Consider the following 14,757-nt stretch of genomic DNA (forward strand, 5'->3'; position numbering starts at 1 on the left):
TTCCATTATGCCCTCCAGACACACTAATCAAGGCCCTTAAGCCTTATTAGCGATTTTGGGTCGTTACAGTCACTTTCCTTGATCCTTAGCTGGTAATAACTAGATCGAGGTTCAATTCCTAAGAGCAATGTCTTATCTTGCAACCAGCCAAATGAATCATCCACCCTTGGCAATGGATACCTATTCTTGACCATTACTTTATTCGACTATCCATATATATCACACGTTCTCATAGACTCATCCTTCTTCTTAACAAATGGTGTTGACATATCCCATGGCGAGAAGCTCCGTCTAATCAATCCCCAGTCGAGGAACTCCTTCGACTGAACCTTTAACTCTTTCCACTCAACTGGTGCCATTCTGCATGATGTCTCAGATACTGGTTCTATCCCTGCATTAGTCCTGTAGAAAAATCAATCCCTAGACGCGACAACAATCCCAGCAAATCCTTGGGACACCCATCTGAAACTTCACTAGCCAATCTAGTTTCCCTTTGGTCTAACTGATATGACCCTAGTGGTTCCCACCACAATAGCTAGGAATCTTGTGAACGCAAATGGGTTATTTCCTTTTAAACTCAGAAGTCACCATCTTTTCTTACAGTCCATGGTTGTCCCTTACTTGGAAAACTAGGCTATACTCAAATTCATACCAAATTCTCCTACAACAGGCTCAATCAATTTTCTGCTAACTCTGTACTAGTAGTACTTTGACCCATCTTCTGGAAATTACCGATTTCCCCCGGCAATCACTAAAATCTCAAGCACTGCAGCATAATAATTACATAATATGCACAACATATATATGCCTATACTAAGAGATACGTAGTACTAGAATCAATCACATAGTATAAAAGATCGAGAACTAGAAAGCCAACTTGTCGCCACTAAGGGACCAGCCTCAGGCTCTGACTGCGTCGAGCTGGAAACTTCGAGTTGAAGTTGAGCTATTTGCACTCCTTGGTTCTTCCTTCTTCGATCTCGGGCAATCCATCTTGAATTGCCCAACTATTCCACATAGAAAACATGCCTTCGCTTGGAATTCTCCCAGATGGCGTCTCCTTCACCTGGCGCATACTGGATAACTTCTCTAGGCCCCGTTGCCACCTTGGCGATCACCTTGAGTACCATGACCCTCATATCAGGACCACAAGTATTAGAACTATCAGGGATCTTTCTCTTTTGGTTACTAGGGCCTCTGCCCCTACCAGATCCCGCAAATTGGGGTACCATTGTTTGAGCTTCTTGACCTACGACGCTCTCGCTCCATTTCTCATCCCATACGTTCTTGATAGCAAGTGTCTTCCCTATTGCCTGAGCGTAGGTAGAAATTGTTAGGATTAATGCCCTAAAATCATGTAAAGACATTTTATTGGTTTTAAATAAAAGTAAAATTTTATTATATTTGAATGTTATAATTATTGTTTGAATTAATTATATAATAATATCAAGAAAATTCCCTATTCATTCATGAGAATATGATCTTGTATTAGTACGAGAGAATTAAGATCATATATGTTATCCAAAAAATAGGTACGGATGACATGGCAAGAGATTTTTGAACACGTGGCTGACACCTGGCAGAGTTCTGTTAGAGTATCGACCAGTAAGACATTACAGGCGCGGCGGTTGAGTTTTTCTTACGACCAGCATGGTCGTACACTCTGCATATTTCAAAATGATCTTGGGTGAATCAAAGTCAATCCCGAGATTATCTCCTATGATTCCTGATTATCCGATTAATTAGGAGAGAATATCTGTAACAAATTCATGTAATCCTCCTTGAGCCTATAAATAGAAAAAGATAGCTCAAGGAAGGGACTTTTGGCTATTAGATTAACGATTGTACTGTTTATCTCTCTCAGGTTTGTGAAACTCGGAGAACCCTAGTTCTTTGATCACTCCTTTGAGATCTCATATCAATAATAACTCAACTGGACGTAGGTTATTACTAGTTTCTGGGGCCGAACCACTATAAATTCTTGTGTGCTTTACTATTTTTGTCATTATATTCATTCCAACATATCCATCCACATCAAGCATTTTGACTCCGTGTCAGTTGACCAAAACAAGGGTCAACATTCTGGTGCTTTCATTGAGAGCTTGATACGATATTGTTGAAGCATAAATGGTGAAAACAACAAAGAAGATTGGGCAGGCGACTGGCGCTGCACCATCTCATCTGCCTCATCCTCCAAATGTGACCGAAGATGAGCCACATTTGGAATTTGATGAGGAAGAACTGGATTCTGAGATGCTAAGGAATACCCTGGGGGTATTGCAAGATGAACTGGCCAATCTGAGGGCCAGCCAAGAAAGTGTTGCTGAGGTTATGGCGCGGCAGCAACAAGAGATTGAGCGACAGCGCCAGGAATTGAGTGAAAGACAGCCGGAGATGGACCGTCGTCAGAGGGAGGCCATGGCAGCCCTCGAAGTAGCCCTAAAGTTGGCTAGGAATCAGGTTGCACCTGCCTCACAGCCTGATCAACCTTCAAATGGGCCACCCTAAAGGGGTCCCAATCCTAGCCCGCCGATCCAGCCCTCGAGCCCCCAGAGGCCCGAGCAGCCACCAATGCCTCAGGAGGATGTCCCACCAAGGGATCCTGAAGCGTAGCCTCCATCCCAAGCTAGTCGAGACATTCCCCCGCAACCAAGGCAGAATAGGGCCGAGCAGCAGCCCCGCAGTCCTAGACACCATAGGGTCGAAGAGCCAAACCCCCCGAGTAGAGGGCAGCGTCCTTCTGGCAACAGAAGGAGCTCAGAGATAAGCTCTGCGGTCCGGGGCCCCCCACGGCATGATAATGCACAAGGACCTACCGACCAATGTAGGATACCCTCTAACACTCGGGAAGTTCCAGCCCGAGGAGGCAACCGAGGGGACAGTCGATCCCACCATAGCCAGTCGAGGTTCAGAGATGGCCATGGATGCAATGAGGCTGACCCAGGCAGAGGAAATTCCGGTCGGAGAAATGGAGAGAGAGGTGGGGGCAGAAGCCCACCACCTAGGGAAGACCAATCTGAGAGGCGTGACGCTGGGGGGCAACCTAGGAAAAATAACGTCTTTAACCGGCTCGGAGCAAGCGAGCAGCGGCGAAGAGACAAGGATTTAAGAGATGTACTCAACGATCGCTGGGAACGGCATGACGAGTAGGTTCCCCCAGCACCAGAGGCCCCGGCGATTCCCGACGCCGTGCAAGCCCAAATAGATGCCCTGAACCAGGCAGTACAACAGCTGGTCGGGGGAAGAACGTCTCATATCGAGTACGACAGGATAAGAGGCACTCCTTTCGTTCAGAGGATAGCTGTGGCAGAAACCCCCAACAAGTTTAAGATGCCCACGCTTCTGAACTTTGACGGGTATGGTGACCCGGTATCTCACGTCAACAAGTTTGAGATACAGATGGACATTCAGAAAGTGTCCGAAGATGCTCAGAGCAGGATCTTTCCTGCAACACTTTCTGATGCTGCACAAGAGTGGTTTTTCAAATTCCCTCCTGCAAGTATTGTTTCTTGGGAGATGTTCGTAAAAGAATTTTACAGGAAATTCTATACGGGTCGTGTGCAACCAACTGAGGCGAATCAGCTAGTGGAGATACGCCAGCAAGAAGGAGAGCCACTGAAGGATTACGTCCAGCACTTCATGCGAGCAGCGGCTGGAGCCAAAACAGTAGGTGATGAGGGCGAGATGATGGCCCTAACTGCGGGAGTTAGGCGCTGCACGCCTTTGTGGAGTAGCCTCATAAATCATGGAGTTAAAACTACTCAAGAATTTTTTGATAGAGCTGATCAGTACATCAAGCTCGAAGATGCCATCGCCAGTGAAGGAAAACCCCCAGGCATGGATAAGGGAACTGCCAATCCCGCCAAAGCCACCAATGGGTCGAAACCCAACTGGAACGGCAAAGGCAACGGGAACGACAATGGCAATGGCAAGAATGGGGGGAAACGACCTCATAATGAGCCTTCCACCTCTGAGAATAAACGCGCCAAGGGCAATCGTTATGAACCGCGGTTCACTAACTACACTGCCCTTATTGAGTCTCGGGGAGAGGTGTATCAGGCCACGAGTTCTAGTGTGCCTTATAAAAAATTCGCTCCCATTCGAAAAGATATTTCAAAGAGAGATACTACCAAGTTCTGTCGTTATCATAACGACTACGGACATGATACAAATGAATGCAACCAGCTGAAGGATGAAATCGAGTTCCTTATCAAACAAGGACACTTGAGAAGATACGTACGGGCCTCGAGAAATTCCCAATGAGAGGCTCCAGGTGGCAACGAGCAGGTGCCCACACGCCAACGCTCGCCCCCTTTGCAGCCTGACCCTGTAGCTGGCACTTTACTCACCATCTGTGGAGGCCCGTACCTCGCGGGAAATAGTGGAAAGGCGAGGGAACGATACGCTCGGACCCTACGTCATGACTAGGACATCGAGATGATGACTGTGGAGGACAGGGCATCAAAGAAGGCTCGATCAGAGGATGGTGAGATAACCTTCTCTGATAGAGACGCCCAGCATGTCCGGTTCCCACATTCTGATCCGCTGGTCGTGGACGTTTAAATCGCCAACATGATGGTGAAGAGAGTACTAGTTGATACAGGGAGTTTGATAAACATCCTGTATAAGTCTTCACTGGAACGCATGAAGTTGTCCGTCAAAGACTTGGAGCCCTGCAACCAAACGATTTACGGCTTCTCCGATGAGGGACTAGCCCCGGCAGGGTCAATCAGACTTCCGGTAACAGCAGGTACAATGTCTGCTACCAGGACATTACTCACTACTTTCATAGTAGTCGATTGTCCTTCGGCATACAATGCTGTAATCGGAAGGCCCATACTGGTTGACCTTCGAGCCGTCACCTCAGTATGGCACCTGGCCATGACATTCCCAACAAGCGCAGGGGTAGGAATCGTATTGGGGAATCAGAGAGAAGCAAGGGAGTGCTACAACGCCTCGATCACGAAGGCGAAGAAGGGAACAATGAAGAGCACTCCCCCAGAGAGGTTGCAGATGGCCATGGATACATAAGCCCAATCTGGTGATGGAGTCACCAAATAGGGTGTTGCCCAAAGTGAGGATAGAGATTTAGATCCTCACTTTGGGGAATTTGAGGAAGATGGTGGACCCGTCGAGGACCTTGAAAAGGTCCAACTTGACGAAAAAAACCCGACCAGAGTTGTAAAGGTCGGGAAAAATTTAGAAGCAACAATGAAGCATGCACTGGTGGAATTTTTGAGAAAGAACCAGGAAGTTTTTTCCTGGTCACACAAAGACATGGCTGGGATAGATCCTGCAGTTATCAGCCATGTCCTGAACATTGACAAGAGTTTTCCACCCGTGCAACAGAAAAGAAGGCTGCTCGATAAGGATAGATCGAAAGCCTTAAAAGAGGAAGTTGGAAGACTGAAGGAGAATGGGTTCATCAGGGTGGCTTTTTATCCATCGTGGGTCTCTAATCCAAAACTGGTTCCCAATCCTAACAGCAAATGGCGAACCTGTGTGGATTTCACAAACCTTAATAAAGTCTGCCCAAAAGATTGCTTCCCACTCCCAAGGATCGACCAACTAGTTGATGCAACTGCAGGACATGAGATCCTCTCTTTCATGGATGCATACTCAGGGTACAATCAGATCAATATGCATCCCCCTGACGAGGATCACACTAGCTTTCGGACCGATACAAGGTTATACTGTTATAAAGTAATGCCCTTCGGACTGAAAAACGCTGGTACGACTTACCAGTGATTGGTTAACCACATGTTTAAGGAGTTGATCGGTGTAAACATGGAGGTGTACGTAGATGACATGCTGGTAAAGTCAAAAAAGGCAGAAGGACATGTAAAGGATTTGCAAGAGTGTTTCAACGTTTGGAACAAATATAAGATGAAGTTAAATCCTCTCAAATGTTCCTTCGGAGTAGGATCAGGGAAATTCTTGGGGTTCATTGTTAATTCAAGAGGAATCGAGGCCAACCCCGACAATATCAAAGCTCTGATCGACATGAAATCGCCGATGAAAATCAAGGATGTGCAAAGTTTAACTGGAAGAATTGCCGCACTAAGTAGATTCATTTCCAAGTCGACAGATAAATGCGTCGCTTTCTTTAATCTACTTAGAGGCAACAAGAAGTTCGAATGGACAGGAGACTGCGAACAGGCTTTCCAGGCCTTAAAGGCCCACATGGCACAGCCTCATGTTTTATCAAAACCCATAGACGGAGAAACTTTGTTCATTTACTTGGCGATCACCGAATTTGCTGCTAGTGCGGTACTAGTATGTGAAGAAGAAGGCGTACAAAAGGCGGTTTACTATGTAAGCAAGAGGTTAATCGGGGCCAAGTTGAGGTATCCTCCAATCGAAAGATTAGCCTATTGCTTAATATTGGCCTCAAGGAAGTTACGTCCTTACTTCCAAGCCCATCCCATCACAGTCTTAACTGACTAGCCCCTCTGGCAAGTTCTGCAAAAGCCAGTGGCAGCTGGACGCTTATTAAAATGGGCGGTCGAACTCAGGCAGTTCGATATCACATATTCACCACGAGCAGCAGTAAAAGGACAAGTCTTGGCTGACCTTATCGCTGAATTCACGGAGCTCCCAAACGACGAGCAGTGCGAAAAACCTAGTGCGCCTGAGCCCCAAGTCGAAGTGCCTTCGTGGAAGTTATTCACGGATGGATCGTCCAACGAATCTCACGCAGGAGCAAGAGTGATATTGATAACGCCAGAAGGGCATCGATTTTACTGCGCTATTAGGTTCGATTTCACCGCATCAAACAATGAGACCGAATATGAAGCACTCCTCGCAGGACTAAGGTTAGCCAAAGACATGAGTATAAAAGTGCTTGATATCTACAGTGATTCACACCTGGTAGTGAATCAGGTCTTAGGGGAGTATCAAGCACGGGGCCTCAAAATGGTGGCCTACTTAAACAAAACTAGAGATTTGTTGGCGCAATTCGAGAAGTATACCCTCCAACAAATCCCTCGAGATCAGAATTCAAACACAGATGCTTTAGCCAAACTCGCAAGTGCAAAAGACGCTGACACTTTAGATATAGTGCCAGTAGAGAGATTATGCGAGCCGAGCATACGAGCAGACGAAACCAATATGGAAATCTGGATGGAGGATACATGGATGGCACCATACTTGGAGTATCTCACGAATGGTGTACTACCAGCAGATAGAAACAAAGCCAGAACTCTTCAAAGACAGGCTGCTAGGTATATACTAGTCGATGGTGTTCTTTACCGAAGAGGATACTCCAGGCCACTACTCAGATTTATTACACCAGAAAAGGCTAAAGAGTTAATGAGGGAAGTACATGAAGAATTTTGTGGGGATCACGCTGGGGGGCAGAGCTTGTCGAAAAAGATTCTGAGGCAGGGTTATTTCTGGCAGACTATGAACGAAGACTCAATGGAGTTTGTGCGAAAATGCAATAAGTGTTAGAGATTTTCCAAGATCCCACGCGCAGCTCCCAACGAGTTAAAGCGAATGCAAAGTCCATGGCCCTTCGCAGTGTGGGGTATCGATTTAATTGGATCCTTGCCAACAGGAAAGGGTGGAGTAAAATACGCAGTTGTAGCAGTCGACTACTTCACCAAATGGGCCGAAGCTGAGCCACTTGCTACCATAACGACAAAAAAGGTTCTTGACTTTGTCATCAAGAACATTGTTTGCCGATATGGTTTGCCTTGAAAAATTATCTCAGACAACGGCACCCAGTTTGATAGTGACTTATTCACAGACTTTTGCGAAAGGCATGGAATCGTCAAAAGCTTTTCTTCAGTTGCGCATCCACAAGCAAATGGGCAAGTCGAAGCAGTGAATAAAACACTTAAAGATACCCTGAAGAAAAGGCTCAAAGACGCTAAAGGAGCATGGCCAGAATAGCTGCCTGAAGTACTCTAGTCGTATAGAACTTCTCATCGAACAGCGACAGGTCATACCCCGTTTTCCTTAGCATACGGGTATGAAGCTATGTTTCCAGTTGAGTTAGATCTGCCCTCACATCGAAGAATCACATACGACCAAGACCAGAATAGCCAACTGTTGATGGAGTCCCTAGACTCGCTTGAGGAGAAACGAGAAAAAGCCCAACTCCGAGTAGCTGCGTACCAGCAAAAATTCGCCCGGTATTTTAACTCAAAAGTGAAAGAAATAAAGTTCAACGTCGGAGACCTAGTACTTCGACGAGTTTTCTTAAACACCCGTGACCCAACTGCTGGAGTACTCGGACCAAACTGGGAAGGACCCTACCAGATTGAAGAAGTCCTTCATCCAGGCACCTACAAACTTGCACGCTTAAATGGAGATCTCGTTCCACGCTATTGGAACAGAGAACACCTGCGCAAGTATTACCAATAAACAGTCATTTTTAAAGGACTGGCTTGTATTAATTTTTACTTTTTACAAGTTTTGAAAAGGGGTTAGCCATGTTATATGGCTAATCGCATATAAGTGTAAGATCTTTTTAAGATCACTCGTAAAGACATGTTTAGTCCATTTTAATACGAGAATTATAAAGGACTGTGCGCAGCCAGTCATTCTTGCCAACCTTTGTAAAAAAAAAATTACAAGTATTTGTTCATTACGTGTGTTGTTTTACGGTATTATAAGTGTTGCATTTCCTACCGAGCAGTATTGTTTGTACAGGTCGTGGTCAAGGCAAGTGACCAAGGACCTAAAGCTCCTCAGTCACTTGGGGGGCATATAAGGTACATCGATAGCAAAGCATACCAAGAGGTATGTAAACACATGAACAAAATAAGTGAAAGCATGCTACGGTACTTAGAGTATTTTTCAAAATTTATATTTTGTTAAATCAAGCCAAAGTACTATGCTAAGTTCGGTCATGCGAATAGATGTTATAATAAGCAGAAATATTATAATATCAAAAGGAATTCTCTTACACCGTAAGTAGTACTGCTTGGATGTAATTGTTCAAAGAAAAAGGAAAATATTCTTCCCATGCAGCAAAATTAAAAATAAAATTTAGTCTTTACATCACGACCCGTGGGTCGTGTAATTAAAGAAAAGTAAAAGAATAAAAACTTCAAGGAGCATTAGGAGCAGGAGGATCTTGTTCAGCACTCTGGTTGACTACGTCCCTGGCAGCTTCTCCTCCCTCCGCTCTGGCAGCTGGCTGAATGCTTGGGGAAGCAGGAACTCTAGCTCTCTCTTCAGCAGCCAACCGAGCAGTACAGTGGGCTAGCTCGGCATTCCTGGCGTCTTCTGGGAGGTAACTGAAATCGGCACTTTGGTTGTGTTTCCAAAAATCGTAGAAACACCGAAGTGTCGCGTTCTTATACCTCTCTAGGTCTTTGGCATTAGTGAGCTTAAGCTGTTCCACCTGGCTTTTGAGAACAGCAATGGTCGCGTCCTTAGCGAGATGCTCCTCCTTAAGTTTATTGACTTCACGCCATTGGATTCGGCTGGATTCCAGGTAGTCATCCCTCTGCTTCCTTAGAGTTTCCTGAGAAGCTTGCTTCTCAGCCAGTTCTGCCACCCAAGCATCCTTCTGCTGGGTGACCACCTCCAACTCCCCAGCATGCTTAGCCTCTATGGCCCGAAGCTCCTCGATGACCTTCGCCCAAGACTGCTTGATGCTAGCGCTAGCACGATTACGAGCAGCGGTCATTGTCAGCATGGCCTGCAGTCAAAGAGTAAAAGTTAGGCTATACTACAAGAAGGAAAGATAAAAACCAAGAGAAAAAGTACTTACACTAGCTACTTCGTTAAGAGCCATGTTGAGGATTTGATCGACCCCCATGTTCTTAGCCTCAGCCATTGCCTCCCTGCAACAATCATGCTTCAGGATGTGAGCAAGGCGATCTTTAGCTGATTGCAGGGAACGGCTCGAGAGTCTGGTCCTAGGAAGTTCGGCTTGTTGGGCCTGTTCTTTTTGAGCCGTAGGCGGAGGGTTGGTGGCGGCAGGTGGGACCTCCTTCTCAGCAGAGGCAGGTGTTTGAGCAGAAGGTTGGCCAGAGGGCCCATCCTTGGGAGGATCAGCTGCTCGACCCTTCCTGGCCGAGGGTGCTTGGCTAGATTCGCCATCGTGTCTCCTAGCCGATTTATTCCGTCGGATCAGGGGGACCTCCTCTTCCTCTTGAGTCTGGTATAAGTCGAAAACATTGGGGGAAGCCATCTCTGCAGAAAAAGATAAGCATGCAGACAGTAAGACAAAAATAGAAACACAGAGGCATGCACGGCAAAGATAAAACAGCATAAAGGTTCTAAAACTTACCAAAGCAAAGGTCGTGGAGATTTGGAAGAGCTTCAAGCAAAGACAAACGGACGGCTGGTTCTTGAAACGCTGAAAGATGGCCTTCGGAGAGATTGAAGGTTCTGGTTTAGGAGTTTCTTGAAGGAGAATAACTTGCGTGAAAAGAAAAAAAAAAGACTATGAGAAGGCTATATATATTTTTTGTCTCTGGCATGAAAGAGGAAGTAATCATCAGTTTCCTCTTTTTGTAGCGTGGGGAAGGGTGATAGCCGTCAATAGGTTGCTTTGGAACCGAAAACCCGTGATTGGACAGGGGTAGGTTACTTTTCCCAAGGATGCACGAACTCCTCTGACAGATCTGGTGGGGTAATCGAAGGGTCGTTTCCTTAAAAGTTTATTTATTGTTGGTCATAATAAATAAACTTGGGGGGCAAATGTTATCCAAAAAATAGGTACGGATGACGTGGCAAGCGATTTCTGAACACGTGGCTGACACCTGGCAGAGTTCTATTAGAGTATCGACCAGTAAGACATTACAGGCGTGGCGGTTGAGTTTTTTTACGACCAGCATGGTCGTACACTTCGCATATTTCAAAATGATCTTGGGTGAATCAAAGTCAATCCCGAGACTATCTCTTATGATTCCTGATTATCCGATTAATTAAGAGAGAATATCTGTAACAAATTCATGTAATCCTCCTTGAGCCTATAAATAGAAAAAAATAGCTCAAGGAAGGGACTTTTGGCTATTAGATTAACGATTGTACTGTTTATCTCTCTCAGGTTTGTGAAACTCAAAGAACCCTAGTTCTTTGATCACTCCTTTGAGATCTCATATCAATAATAGCTCAAGTGGACGTAGGTTATTACCAGTTTCTAGGGCCGAACCACTATAAATTCTTGTGTGCTTTACTGTTTTTGTCATTATATTCATTCCAACATATCCATCCACATCAAGCATTTTGACTCCATGTCAGTTGACCAAAACAAGGGTCAACAATATATAATGAATAAAATGTTAGGAAAAATAGTTTTTACCTCAATGGAAATGGTAAGATAATACAACTCTATGCAATAATATTACAAATAAATATTGATTGATTAAAAAAAAATGTTACAACTCTATAACTGAAAATACAAATAAAAGGAGAAGGAGATGTAAGATGATAGAGATAGAAAGTACAACTCTATTACAAAAGATACAAATAAACTAGAAGTGTTTGAACAAAGGAAATAAAAGGATTACAACTCTTAAACAAAAGTACAAGTGAATAGAACAAGAAGAAAAAGAAAGAAAATCAATAGAAGAAAATAAGAACAAGAAACAAAAGATAAACAACTCTCACTCACACTACCAAAGTGAAGAGTGTTGGGGATCACCAACTTGAACAAGGTTTGAAACCTTTGTCCAAAAGCTTATTTCCCCCTAACTCAACCACTAAGGGATCTCTCACAAATTATAGGAAATTCTTTCTGGAATTATCAAGCCTCAAGGTGTTTCTAGCCAAGTGCTCTAATGGATACAAATGTTGTGTCTTTCAAGTGAGCTATAGGCTCCTATTTATAGAGTTTAGAGATACCCTTTGAATTTCAAATTCCACCAACCCACATGGCTATTACCAATGATTAATTGGATTATTATGGAATAAAAATTGAGATTTGGGAGTTATTTGGATTTTTGGAGCCGTTCAACAAAGATTGAAAAAACTGAAAAAATGGCCTGTAATGCACCTGTGGTCGCGGCCACTGCTTTCTGTCCCCTAGGCCGCGGCCACTAACCATTTTCAGCACACATTATTGTGCTGTTTTTCCAAACGGTTCCAAACCCTCCCAATTGATTTTGTAACCCCCAAAACACATTATTGGGGTTAAAATCATATATCTAACAACCATTTCTCATATGGCTTTATGAAATTCATCTCAATATTGTGTAACACCAAATTTACACAATAAAGGATAATATTTGGAAGTTACAAATTTGTAACACCAAATATGTTACATATTTGGATATATCTCATATATCTAAAGATTGTAACTCTCTATTACATGTTACAATATGTGATACTCTTTGTCACATTTATTTCATCTAAAACATTATATTATAAAATAATATAACATAAAATAGTCAGTAATATATTAAAGTAAGGAATATTTAATGAATGGTTACTAGTACGGTTTGCTAAGCATACGAGATACAAGTAATCTAGATTCGAATTACTGATGTGGATAGACATCTTAGTAAAGATGTTGTATATAATAGAGACCATATATGATAGGACAGATGAGAATTAATTGTCTTTATAAACTTGTCGTTTGACATAAAGATTTAATTCTTGTCATAATAGATGATCATTTGTAGATCAATCTAAATCATGAGTATTCATGAACTCCCGTTTATGTTTATTGGATCTTTTGATTCACTCGTTAAGGTTTCTTAGAATAATGAGGCTAATGACTTTTGTTTTGGAGATTCAATATCATGAATGGCTAGGAACATGAATTACAATATTAGAATCCATGCTTTCTTAATGGATCGAATATTGGTTCCCTTAAAGGTTGATTCTGGAACTGAATAGTTATTGAGCTCAAATCTATAATTAGATTATAGATTAATTATTTGCTAGTGAATTATATTATTAGATTAGATTATTAATTAATCTATAATTAGATTATTCGCTCCTTATGTCACCGACCCTAGGGACCCATTTTAATAAATATTAAAACTAGCCAGGATCATATACATATATAAATATTAAATCTCATACAAATAGTTCAGGGATTACCTCTTGTATCCTATCAAGTGTCCTTGAGTATTTTTGTATAAATCAATGATCTTACTATCCAGTGTTCTGAGATCTCACACCCTGATCTTCCAGACCAATCCTCAAACACACAAGGACATGTGTGGGCACGTAGGATTCAAAAAGTTGATTTATGTGACTCCCTAGATGTAGTCAACACATGAAATCTAGAGAGTTTTGACTGAGAGAAGATTTAGAATAGTTTTCAGGTTTAGAGAAAACTATCGCTTTTTTTAGGGAGAGAGTCTGATTATCCGTCATTTTCTTAATATCACGTATATCAGATTTATAAAGATATTTAATCTAATTAAACAATATTTGTTTAATTAAAATTAAAATTGATTAGATATTTTCATTTAATTATTTATTTAAATAATATTTAAAAAAGAATAATTCAATAACTGATTAAACAAATTTATTTGAAATTCAAAATTCAAATCCCAGGGATAAAAACCCTGATACTAGGCACCACACACTATACAGTACAGTATGTGTTGCCCAGCCCTATTAGGGTTTCCCTAATTTTCTCATTTGTTTATTTAATCAACTTTTAAGACAAAGATATTTATTCTAACATAAATATCAGTTAATTTAAAATGAACTTTATCTTAAAATATAAGTTTTAAATTAAATAAATCAGATATTTACTATTTTCTCTTTTTATATTAATCTAAACAAGATTAATATTAATTTTAACCTATAGTTTTTCAAAATAAAAACTATATAGTTAATTAATTAATTAATCAATTACCCATAATTATCAAATAATTATTTCCTTGCCCTGGAAAATTAATTCCTTTGCAATTTAGTCATTTCTCTTAACAAATCTTTTTTTTGACATCCTTACCATCGACAGTGTAGGACAGAGGTGATCTGGGGACCATGGGCCTATAATATGAAGCTCCAATAAACCAGATTATTAATTAAACTCTTTAATCTAATAATCTTATTTATTAATCCATGATTACTCTACTATAAATATAGAATTGCACTCTAAGTATTTATAGAATTATATTTACAGATTTTTCTCTAGTACTCCATTGATATAATCAATATATGTAGTTTTGTCCTCCATTAATTGGTTCGTTAATTAGAGCTCGTCAAAATTACCGTTTTACCCTTCTAATTACCTCTTGATCCTTAAGTACTATTAATTTACTAGTGAATAATTAATCTATAATCTAATTATAGATTTGAGCTCAATAACTATTCAGTTCCAAAATCAACCCTAAAGGGATCGAAGACCAATATTCGATCTAATAGGAAAGCATGGATTCCAATATTGTAATTCCTGTTCCCAGCCATCCATGATATTGAATCTCCAAAACAAAATTCATTAGCCTCATTATTCTAAGAGACCCTAACGAGTGAATCAAAATATCCAATAAACATAAACAGGAGTTCATGAATACTCAGGATTTAGACTGATCTACAAATGATCATCTATTATGACAAGAATTAAATCTTTACGTCAAATGGAAAGTTTATAAAGATAAATAATTCTCATCGGTCCTGCCATATATAATCTCTATAATATACAACACCTTTACTAAGATGTCTATTTACATCAGTAATTTGAATCTAGATTACTTGCATCTCATATGCTTAGCAAACCGTACTAGTAACCATTCATTAAAGATTCCTTATTTTAATATGTTACTGACTATTTTATTCATTATATATGATCTTAATTCTCTCGTACTAATACAAGATCATATTCTCATGAAT

This window comes from Humulus lupulus, chromosome 2 (genome assembly GCF_963169125.1).
Source record: "Humulus lupulus chromosome 2, drHumLupu1.1, whole genome shotgun sequence".
NCBI classification, from domain to species: domain Eukaryota; kingdom Viridiplantae; phylum Streptophyta; class Magnoliopsida; order Rosales; family Cannabaceae; genus Humulus; species Humulus lupulus.